Source organism: Microtus ochrogaster, chromosome 10, assembly GCF_000317375.1.
Source record: "Microtus ochrogaster isolate Prairie Vole_2 chromosome 10, MicOch1.0, whole genome shotgun sequence".
In the NCBI taxonomy this organism is placed as follows: domain Eukaryota; kingdom Metazoa; phylum Chordata; class Mammalia; order Rodentia; family Cricetidae; genus Microtus; species Microtus ochrogaster.
In genome coordinates, this window is record NC_022016.1 from 39459674 (window position 1) to 39469873 (window position 10200).

Consider the following 10200-nt stretch of genomic DNA (forward strand, 5'->3'; position numbering starts at 1 on the left):
AAAACCACAGAGAAACCCTGTCTCAAAAAACCAAAAAAAAAAAAAAAAATTTTTTTAAAAAGGCATGTGTTTTATCTGTCATATTGTCACATGTATGGATTTGTAGAACTGCCCCAAATTTTATTGACCTTTGCAAAGAATCACCTTTTTGTTTGGTGTCTAACTGTGTTCAACCTCAGTGACCTCTCTCCTCCCGTCTAAGCCTGGTCTTCCCTGCTCTCAGCTGTACTCTGCTCTTTTCTGTTTTTGAGGTGGGATTAAATCACAGATTGCTCTTAGCTACTGTCGGGGTGTATTGCTTTAGCTTTCTTCTCAGTAGTACTATGTCTGATACATTTTTTACTTTTATTCTTACTCACTTCAGCATACATTTTAGGTTCACCTGAGATTTCCTCTTTTTTGTTTGAAGTGTTAGGTTTAGTTTCTAAAGCTTTGGAAATGTTCCTCTTAGCTTTCTGCTACTGATGACACCACAAAGTAGAGATCACAATATATGCTTTCTTTGGAATTTGCTAAGGTTCACCTTATGACCCAGGACCTTGATATAGTTCCACGGGCAGTTGAAAAAAATCCATTCTGCTGTCAGTTGGCTTATTCAGTGTTGACTCCATCCAGTTGGTGGATGGCTGTGTTATCTTCTTCTGCCTTGCTGTTTATTGATTGTTAAAGAAAAGCATTGACATCCTGGTATAGTTGTAGATTTGTCTATTTCTCCTTCCAGTCCTATAATTTTTCTTTGAAGTTTTATTTTATTTTTAATTTGTATGTATGTATGTGTGCGCGCACACATAGGTGCTAGGAACTGAACTCAGGTCCTCTCCAAGAGCAGAAAGTACTCTTAACCACAGAGCAATTTCTCCAGTCCTCACTCCTATAATTTTAGATTCACATGGTTAGCTCCATGATATGCAGCATATGCACACAAAAATTGATGCCTTCTTGATATACAAACCCTTTGATTATTATGTAATGCAATAATATTGGATTGTTCTTTTTTCTTTTCTTTCTTTTTTTTTTGAGACAGGGTTTCCCTGTGTAGCTGTCCTGTAACTACTCTGAAGAGCAGGCTGGCCACAAACGCAGAGAGATCTGCCTGCCTCTCCCTCCAGACTGCTGAGATTAAAGGTGTGTGCCACCATCGCCCAGTGGCATTTTCTCTGCACTCTATGTGATGATATGGCCAATCCTGCTTTCTTTTGATTAATACTTGAATTATATAACTTGTCTGTGTTTTCACTTTCAAACTACTATCATTATATCTGCAATATGTTTCTTTTAGACAATATATAGTTGGTTCATTTTTCAAATATTCTCTGCTAACCTCTGCCTTGTAATTGGTACACCAGGCCACTAAATTTAACATAATTACAGATTTGCAAATGGTTACATTTGAAATTTACTTGGTTTTCTATTCATTCTCTGCTTTCTGTTTCTGTTTTATTTTCCCTAATTTTCAGTAGGTTATTATAGCATTGTCTATATTTTGAGTGGTGGGTAGTTATTTATTATAGCACTGTCTATATTTTGAGGGGTGGGTAGTTATTTATTATAGCACTGTCTATATTTTGAGGGGTTGGTAGTTATTTATTATAGCACTGTCTATATTTTGAGGGGTTGGTAGTTATTTATTTTATCTCCTTACATAGCTTTCTTTCTTTTCTTTCATTTTTATTTCCTTTTTCTTTTTGGTTTTTCCAGATAGAGTTTCTTTGTGTAACAGTCCTGGTTGTACTGGAACTTGACTGGCCTCGAACTCACAGAGATTCTCCTGCCTCTGCCTCCCAAGGGCTAGGATTAAAGGTGTGTATCACCACCATTGGACTCACAAAAATTTTTGTGGTTTCTCTTGTAGGCCCATATTTCTGTATGGTGTAGCAGCCAGGCATAAAAGCCATAGGCCAGATCTGAGGTGGTCTTGTAGCACTGCAGACAAGCTGTCTCTGTGTAACAATAGCAAGGATGTACTGCTCCTTTCTTTCCTTTTGTTAGAAATGTAGATCTCCTGAGGACAGGTGTTGGCTGAAGCTGGTCAGGATGTTTGGTGCTTACTTCTTGGTAATTTGGAGGAAGTCTTATAGAGATGCTAATTCATGGCCTAGTGACAGCTAGCATACTCAGAAAACAGGTTGTGACAGAAGGCCATTCACCTGGTTACCTAGGATACGAGTCTAATGTATTTCCTGCTCAATTGATATGATAATATCTAAGCTGTTTAGAGAATAAACAAGGGAGATCTTCAGGAGATCAGCTGGAGAAAAGACCCTGAGATGCCCTTCCACCGTGAGCACGTAAGCTGTGTCTGATTGGTCCTTGCGACTCTGTACCAGTCCCAGTTAGGGAAGATAACTATCTATGTTGGACCCACATGGGCTTCAACATTCTCTGATAAGTGGTTCTTAATTTGTGGGTTGGGATCCCTTGGGGGTCATAAATCAGATGTCCTGAATATCTGATATTTACATTATAATTCATAATAGTAGCAAAATTACAGTTATGAAGTAGTAATGAAATGATTTTATGGTTGGGGGTCACTACAAGATGAGAAACTGATGCTATGAGGTCATAGCATTGGGAAGGTTGAGGACCACTGCTCTAGAGAGTCTATGTGTGTTGTGTGTATAATGCATTGTAAGTCATGTGCATCTGACTGATTGTGGCCTGATTGCTTCATTAGTCCACTAGTTTTTATATATAAAAAAAATTTTTTTTTTTTTTTGGTTTTTTGAGACAGGGTTTCTCTGTGGCTTTGGAGCCTGTCCTGGAACTAGCTCTGTAGACTAGGCTGGTCTCGAACTCACAGTGATCCGCCTGTCTCTGCCTCCCGAGTGCTGGGATTAAAGGCGTGCGCCACCATCGCCCGGCTTATATATAAAATTTTATGTCCCAGCCAGGCATATGGCACAGGCCTATAATCACAGTGCTGAGGCAGAGGATTATGGGAAGACATATGGAAACTTGCTAAGTCCCACATTTCCTACAGGAGTATCCAGGTAATAAACTGTTGATTGCCTTGGCAGGTTACTTAGTCTAGGGTTAGTAACCCGCCTGGCAGTTCAGTTATTCCAGGGTCCCGGAGAGGCACTATCTGGAAGATAATGGGCTAGGACACAAGAAGGAGGCTAAGCTGGGGTTCCTGTCAAAGCCTCCGTTTATTAGAATTGGGATGCAGCTTATATAGGGTAAGGAGTTGGGGGATGGGCACAGGGGCCTGGGCTCTTGCCGCGTGGTTCACGTTGGTCACATGGTCCGTGTTGGTCACGTAGGCAGGAGGTTATCTTCGGTCAGGTCACTGTAGGCCAAGAAGTCACGAGTTCCCACACCTAGTTCCCTAGATAGTTTGGGCCAAGAAGTCACGAGTTGACACACCTAGTTCCCTAGATAGTTTGGAATGTGGGGTGGGTTCCGCTAACAGATAGCTCTCCATTAACAGCCAATTTGGGTGTGGGGTAGGCTCTGTCAATAGAACGATTCCTAACACAATTATGAGTGTGGGGTTCTCTGCAGACTCCCCAGGGTGATGGTTCCTGCAATGATTTTAGGAGGAAATTGGCTCCTAACAATAAACTTGCTTAATTTTGCTTGACCTAAATTGATTTGACCACAAAATCTCATAACCCCTATTAATATTTCAAAGGCTAGTAGAACCCACATGACCCAAGTAGAGAGTACACTTCCTATGAGCCTTTGCTGCTTGTTTCTCTCATACATAGCATTAAAACTTTATTATTGTGCCAGGCGGTGGTGGCACACACCTTTAATCTCAGCACTCAGGAGGCAGAGGCAGGTGGAACTGTGTGAGTTCTAGGCCAACCTGGTCTACAGAGAGAGTTTCAGGACAGCCAGGGCTACACACAGAGAAACCCCGTCTTGAAAAACCAAATATAATTGTGCTAAGTGCTCAAAAGTATCTCTCAGGAAAATTATGAAATCCTTAACCATGACTGTGAGACTTCTTGTCTTCGTCTGGATTCCTGAAAGACAGGCGCACGAGCATTAACTTGATGCACAAGGAGAGAGGAAAGCTCGGCAAGAACTGGTAGGGAAGCTGGAAAGTGATACAAACAAGATAAGGAAGCTAAGTAGGGCGAACATGTTAGAGGTATGGGCAATTGAGGCTCTACCACTGGGGGACCCTAGCAGATACTGTAAAAGCCAATCTCGCACGCACACACTCACACACACACACACACACACACACACACACACCTGAAGCCAGGAAACTAGAGTGTTTATCTTTAGCTGAATCCCAGCTACATTCTTCGGCACTTAGCTAATTTCTAGCGCTGGCCATAGCTGGGGGAGAGTGCATAGGCTGCTAGCCACAGGTTCCTGCAGCAGCATTGGTATTGTGCGGGAAGAATGAGGGCCAAGGGACTAGGAATGGGCCAATGTCAGTATCTACCACGTCTCTGAATTATAAGTTTGTTTTTCCTAGTCTCTTTTTGGCTCTGGTGTAGCTAAATATACAACCTGACTAGCAAAATATTTTTGAAAATGCTGAAGCAAGCTATTGATTTTTATTTTTTTAAGTCCAAAAAGGCCACGTGCGAATGATTAAGTCGGCAGTAGTAAGATGGGCAGGTTGGATGGACTGACCACTCAAGTTGCAACCAACACTTCTGAAATGAAACAGATGCTATGGAGATGGGCACAGCTGCAGGGGTGTGAGGTCACAGGCTCAGCATCTGGTGTTGCCAGTGTTGCTGACAACCCATGCCATCTGATGGCCACCGCAGAGGACAGCTCACTGTGTGCCACAAGCAACATTAGAAAGGTCAAAATTGGGAGGATAGGGAGGTGGCTCTGGGTGAAGTACCTGCAGAGTAGGCATGAGGACTTGAGTTTGGATCCCATGCTCCCACCCATGTTGGGGTGAGGGAAATAGAGGGGTGACTCGTCGGCTAGCCACTCTAGCCAAAGCAGGTTCAATGAGAGACCCTGTCAACAATAAGGTGGAATGTAATTAAGGAAGCTATCTGACGTCAGTCTCTGACCTCTACACACACACAAACACAGAGAAACAGAAATGAACAGTGTCCCTAAGGGTACTTGCACATCTGATAGGAGTGCAGGGCAGTGCTTAGACACCAAGGCGACAATGGGCAATGGGTGACAGTTACCCGTCTCTAGCAGCTGGAGCCTCCTCATGCTCTTGCCAAAGACTAAGTTGGGACCCAGAGCCACAGAGGGGATTAGAAAAGATGTTCTCAAAGACAAGATCTCCTGAGGAAATTGGGAGTGTGGCGGTCGTGGGAGAGAGGAAAAGGGGAGGGAGAGAAAGGGAGGGAAGCAGAGAAAAATATATAGGTCAATAAAAACAATTAAAAAAAAGAAAGTAGATTCTCAAGAAAGGGTCTCAAACATGAGAACTGCGTGCAAAACCAAGGGAGGGTCAAAACCAGAACTGTGGCTAAGATGTGTGGAACTGTGACTCCAAGCTTCAAGAATCTTAGTTCTGAATCTCAGCCTATGGAGCAAGGGCTCCTGAGACACCCCAGCCAAAGGCACTGTACGGCCTAAGGCACAGGAAGGCAGTGCAGGCAAACAGAAATCAACTGGGCCTTGACGCAGAGGACAAGACATTCAAGGCCAGAAGGTCAGAAGACACGGCCCCTGCTGTAATATTTGCAGCTAGCAGCCTGGGAGATGTCACAAGTCAGGCCTCCATCCTTCCTTCTCTATGCCTTCTTTTCAAGGATTGTTTATATTTAGCTATGTATCTATGTATGTATATATTTAGTGTGTGTGTGTGTGTGTGTGTGTGTGTGTGTGTGTGTAGGGGGTGGATGAGTGCCATGGTGCTCAGGTGGAACAAGACCACTTGTTGGAGTTGCTTCTCTCCTTCCACCATGTGAGTCCAGGGCTGAGGCTTGGCAGTAAGTACATTACTCACTGAGCCATCTTGCTGACTCCCAGTGTACAGTCTTGTAAAACCCCGTGTCCTCCTACCCAAGCCTTTGGGGAAGGAAGGGAGGGAGAAAGAAGAAAGAAAGAAGTTAAGTGAGGGAGAGAAGGAGGGAGAAACACACTTTAAAAAATGTTGATCAGGCCAAGTCACCAAACCAATCACTTCTACTACATCCTGAGCTGTGATGAGGACACTAGCCAAAGCACACACCCAGCCTTCCCTACTCCGTGCCACGCTCTTGCCCTCTAAACAAGCAGATGTGCTAGTCCTTTGAAGAGCCTCCACTCTGAACATGTAAACTGTCCTCCCCTTGATCGCCGCTTCTCTCCATTCCCCTTCCAATGACACAGCGCATGTCTATTCTGGTCAGTTTCCTGTTAAAATCACTTCCGTTTTCTCTTTCTCCTCTAGTTCCGGATTCATCTTTCCCTCTAGGCTCATGTGTTTTCTGCCTTTGCAGGATTTTCTTTTTCACTGGGTTTGAACTTGGCCTGCTTTCCCCACACTCCATGCCCTCAGCTCCTCACAAAGCGGAGATTCGGGCCTCATCTCTTGGATGTTCATTTTGCCAGCTCTTTATCCCTGTGGCCCTTTCCTTACTCCTGCTTCCTTTCCAATTTTGTTTTCATTTTAATCCTTCATTACCCAGCTTTTCCTGGCAGATGTCCAGACCATAACTGCATACTTTTCTAAGCCTTTTCTCTCTCCTTCTCTCGGGCTTCCAAAAGGTCTACTTCAGGGATCCATGTTCTATCGCTGACTATTGCAGTAACAAATACTTCATTTATTATTTTGAGTACATGGTGCCTTCTGAGCATAGAACCCCCACCTAGATTGTCCTCTCGGAAAACTTTCCTTTGGGAAACACCGTGTGCCAGCAGAATCCGATGGACCCCTTAGAAACTTTCTTGGAAATATTTCTGTAGTCTAGATGCAGAGTCCCAGCTTCGCACCTTCACGCAGATTTGGAGCTGCTTGCCGTCTCCCACAGCTTCCTCAGAAGGTCTTTGGTTAAGGGCAACCACAATGATTAAGATGCCCCAAGTAGGGGCTAAGGAGGTGGTTTAGTGGTTAAGAAGCACTGGTTGCTCTTCCAAAGGACCCAGATTCAATTCCCAGCACCTACATGGCAGCTCACAACTGTCTGTAACTCCAGTTCTAGGGGATCTGACACCTTCACAGACATAAATGTAGGCAAAACAACAATGAGCATAAAGCAAGAATAAATAAATCATTTTAAAAAGAGATGCCTCAAGTGATTTGACTACTAGCATCTCAAAACAGGAAGCCGGGTCACTTCAAGGGGCTGCTTTTCAGGAGACTATTTTGCAGCAACTTTTACTTGGCTCTCAAAAGTCTTTTAACTGTACGATATGGGGAAGTCCCCTAAAATTGCTCTGTCTCTCCAAACTGCCGTGAGCGAGGAGAGAAGCACAGTGCATCATTGGAGCTGGTGCGAGAACTATCAGAGTGCTTGAGTCTCTTGGACGTTCGTCATGCCAGCTCCTCTCCTCGGTCCTCAGGCCCCCTACGCACTTTCCAATGGAGCCATGTAAGAGGAGGACAGGTCAGCCCCAGGGCAGCTTCAGGATGTGTGCTGCTCCTTGTTGGTCACATACAGAGGACAAGAACACAGATGAGAATAAGAACAAGGGTAGGGGCAGGAGAGAGCTGATACATGGTCTGCTTCCCCCAGGCCTCTGCCAAGCTTATTTCCCAAGCAAGCTATTATTATATTGAACACCCGAGAGCTTATATTCTCAAGGCTATATAATCCTTTTTCCTCAAGCTAATAAAAGGCCAGTGGAGCAGTAAGCTGTAACCCACCCAGCGGGTCAGTTATTCCAGAGTCCCGAAGAGGCGCTATCTGAAAAAGACGTGGGCGGGAGACAGGAAGGAGACCAAGCAAGATTCTTTTGTCAAGGTCTCACTTTATTAGTGAAATGATGGTGGCTTATATAGCCCTTGAATGAGGAATTTGGCTTGGGGTGGGGACAGGGGCCTGGCAAGGGCAGGAAGGGATCTTGCCGCAACGGTCACAAGTTGACACACCTAGAGTTCTCTATGCAAGCGGAATCGTTCCTTTTGTGATTCCAACCACAAACAATTCTCCAGATAGTTGGAATGTGGGGCAGGTTCCACTAACAGATAGCTCTCAAGATAGTTGGGTGTGGGGCTCCCCGCAAACATCCTCAGGACAACAGTACCTGCTATAATCTTTGGAAAAATGGCTCCTGACAGTAAGCGGTGTTGGACAGGTCAAAGGCTGTGTGATTGATAATATACATTTGGGCTGGGTATGGTAGCAACCAATGGAGATACTGGAATGTGGCACATATATGTAATCCCAGCACTCAAGGGGCAGAGGCAGGAGGATCAAGAGTGTGAGGCTAGCCTGGGCTACATAATAAAACCCTATCCCATTAAACAACAAACAAAACAACAAATTAAACAAAGAATACACATTTGGAAGGCATATGAGCAGAGTTTGACAGGCTCTTCTGTGTGGATAACTCTGTCACTTTGGGAAACTATCTGTGCCTTAGTTTCCTCCTTTGTGTTTGGGGAATGAGGTTCTGAAGACTGAGCAGGTTCCACTTGGAACGGTGCCTAGCACATAGGAAGCACTGAACAAGAGCATTAACTCGATTCTGATGCTTTTAATGCCATAAAATCTTTCTTAGAAATAATTAGGTATGCTATAACGAAGCGTTGTTTGAAAAGACAGCCTTCTTGTCTCCAGAGCATAAAAGATGTGGTTACATGGGAATATAAAATGTAAACATCAAAACTGAAATGATTTAGGGAGACACCAGGCAGACTGTCACAGCCGTCCTGCTGGCAAGACTTCCCAGCACAAAACAATAGCTCACTGAAGGCGGTGCTGTTTATATAATAACTGAAAGGAAGGACAGATGAAGGTTAGGGAGGGGAAGGGAGGGAGATGAAGGGGGAGGGAAGGCAGAGAGCAAAGAAAACCCTTGGAGATTATTTTATTTATTCTTGCTTAGGGATAGAACTCCAGGCCTCACATATGCTTGGCAATACTCTGCCATTGAGTTAAATCCACTCCCCCTCCCCCAAAGCAGTATAGAATTGAGGGCTGGTGAGATGTCTCGGTGGGTAAAGGCACTTGCCGCCTGATCAGATCTTGAGTTCTGATCCCCAGAACTCGAGTGGAAAGAGAATCACTGATCCCTAACAGTTGTCCCCTGAACTCCACACACACCCCATACACATGCCATATGCACACATACATGATGTGGGAATGATTTCTTATTAATAAAGAAACTGCCTAGGCCCATTTGATAGGCCAACCCTTAGGTAGGCGGAGAAAACAGAACAGGATGCTGGGAGAAAGAAGCTGAGTCAGGGAGTCGCCATGGTTCTCCAACTCCAGGCAGATGCAGGTTAAGATCATTCCTGGTAAGCCAGCTTGTGGACTACACAGAATAATAGAAATGGGTTAGATCAATATGTAAGAGCTAGCCAATAAGAAGCTGGAACTATTGGGGCCAGGCAGTGTTTAAAAGAATACAGTTTCCGTGTAATTATTTCTGGGCGTAAGCTAAGCTAGCCATGTGGGCGGCCGGGTGCTGGGGACGCAGCTCCGCTGCTCTTAATTCAACACATACAAAATTGATAAATGAAAAAAAATTGTAATTGAAAAAATGCACAGATTCAAGATATTAAGGGGGGAAACTAAACATGGTGACATCTATTCATAATCTTAGCACTCAGGGGAGGCAGAGGCAGAAAGATCAGGAGTTCAAGGTCATTCTCAACCTGGGGGACCAGCCTGAGCTGCAGAAGACCCTGTCAAAAGAAAAGAAGGGAGGAGGGAAGGAGAAAGGAAGAGAGAGATTAGTTGGGAGGGGAGAGAAAGGAGAGACACATGGAGACAGAGAGACAGGGCAGAAGGAAAGGAGGGTGCTTGCTGAGTTCCTGTGCAGATGTGGACAGTGCGCTGGGCTGCATCTCCCCAGCATGGCCGTGTGGGCACTCTATGTGGCACTGGCCCTGCCCACAGCCTTCCACCATAGACTAGGGTCTCAGTTTCCTTCTCTGGAATTTGGGCAAAGATTTCCGAGGACTCCTGCCCATTAGTACAGTAAAATGATGCTGACTTCTTCCAGGGCTAGGTCAGGAAACAGATTCTTCTGGGATCTCTGCCAAAATACTCACTCTTGGACTCAGGCCCCACTTGGCCTGGGCCACGTGAGAAGGCCACAGAGACACATAGGAAGCTGGCTGACAGCCCACATCAACCACTGGCTGTGTGGGGAATGAGC